Consider the following 2,024-nt stretch of genomic DNA (forward strand, 5'->3'; position numbering starts at 1 on the left):
GAAGGCAACTTTATCAAGAAAGCAAAGGAATAAAAGAAGGGCTACTTCACTGAGGGCTGCTGGTTGCCCATTTATTTATTTATTTGTGAGAAGGAGTCTTGTGCTGTTGCCCAGGCTGGTGTGCAAATGGCGCAATCTCAGCTCGCTGCAACCTCCGCCTTCCAGGTTCAAGCGATTCTCCTGCCTCAGCCTCTCAAGTAGCTGGGATCACAGGCACCTGCCACCATGGGCAGCTAATTTTTTGTATTTTTAGTAGAGACAGGGTTTCACTATGTTTGTCGGGCTGGTCTTGAACTCCTGACCTGGTGAACCGCCTGCCTCGGCCTCCCAAAGTGCTGGGATTACAGGTGTGAGTCACTGCGCCCAGCCGGTTGCCTATTTTTATGGTTATTTCTTGATGACATATTAAACGAGGTGGATTATTCATCCTCCCCTTTTTAGACCATATAGGGTAACTTTCTGACATTGCCAAGGCATTTGTAAACTGTCGTGGTGCTGGTGGGAGTGTAGCAGTGACTGAGGTCACTCTCATCACCATCTTGGTTTTGGTGGGTTTTAGCCAGCTTTTTTACTGCAAACATGTTTTATCAGCAAAGTCATCATGATCTGTATTTTGTGCTGACCTCCTGGCTCATCCTGGGACTTAGAATGCCTCAACCATCTGGAAATGCAGCCCAGTAGTTCTCAGCTTCATTTTACCCGGCCCCTATTCAAGATGGAGTTGCTCTGGTTCACACGCCTCTGACAACATGGCAGCTGAGCCATTGTGAGAATCGGGCGTGAAGAGTGAGTCTTCAAAAGCAGGCATGGCGGGAGAAGGAAGGCAGGAAACATATCTTCCGTCCAGCTGGGGACTCCTCCCAAGCTGGTGGGAAGACCCGAGCACGTTTGTAGTTTGAGGGCAGTGGCCTGAAGAGAGAGCGAGTTTGAGGGTGCCAGAAACAGAGGAAATATTTGAGTAAGACAGGTCCTTCCTGGAGGAGGTGTCCCTAACTCAAAGCTTAGAGGGGAGTAGGTTTAGGGGGCAGGGAGCGGCAACTGTTTCTGAGAAAGAGGAAGGAAAAGAAGATGGAGAAGTTGTGTAAAGTTTTTTTTTTTTTCCTTTTAATTACATTTATTTTAATGCTGAATTTACTCCCGTGCCATAAGTTTTTGCTTCTGCAGTTTCTTCTGGAATATCTTTTTCTTCTGGGCAACCTCCTCTTCTGGTTTAGGAACAATCTGTTCCTTTTCAGTAAGAATCATCTCAATGCGGCAGGGAGAGCTCATGTATGGGTTAATCCGACCATGAGCTCTGTAGGTCCGGCGGCGCATCTTAGGTGCCTTGTTCACTTGGATATGCTCAATGACCAGAGAATCTACATCTAAACCCTTAAGTTCAGCATTACTCTCTGCGTTTTTAAGCATATGCAGCAAAAATTCAGCACTCTTTCTGGGACACCGACCTTGTGTCCAGCCCCACTGCTTGGCCTGCGCACACCTGCCAACTCCAGCATTGTAACGTCGGAATGGTACGCACTGTTTCTGTAAAGTGACATCTTTAAGATACTTCGTGGCTTTTCGTATATGCGTACCCTTGATGGCCTGAGCAGTTTCACAAGTGTTCTTAAAGTGAACACGAAGATTGGAACTCTTGATTTGCATGATTTCATGGGGTTCTCCAGGTCAAGTGAATAGCGAACCATTTTCACAGATTACCTCAGGCTGCTTAGGGAAAGAGCGAAGTTGTGTAAAGTTATTGTGGCATTTGAAGTTAAAAAACGAAGGAGTCAATTCACAGGCACTTAGAGGGGTAGGGGAGGAGAGCTGAGAGAACTCAGGTGGAGGGGAAATGGCTGACTTAGCTCTGTCTATGGGGGAAGTTAAGTGGGCTAAGAACCAGTGGGGTTGGGTAAGGGGGTGATGGATTGGGGACTTCAGGTCTTGATGCTGTCTCTGTAGGGCCTGAAGGTTGTGGGGGAGTCAGGAACTTGGAGCCCATACCTTGAAGGCAAGGTATTTCCACAGGGTTAGTAGGGGAGGGG

At 47.5% G+C, this 2,024-nt stretch overlaps 1 pseudogene; it reads right to left on the reverse strand.

The window, feature by feature from the left end:
• Positions 1-1,103: 1,103 nt before the first annotated feature.
• LOC740208 (large ribosomal subunit protein uL22-like) lies at positions 1,104-1,703 on the reverse strand (annotated as a pseudogene).
• Positions 1,704-2,024: the final 321 nt, after the last annotated feature.

Source organism: Pan troglodytes, chromosome 8 (genome assembly GCF_028858775.2).
Source record: "Pan troglodytes isolate AG18354 chromosome 8, NHGRI_mPanTro3-v2.0_pri, whole genome shotgun sequence".
Classification (NCBI taxonomy): Eukaryota; Metazoa; Chordata; class Mammalia; order Primates; family Hominidae; genus Pan; species Pan troglodytes.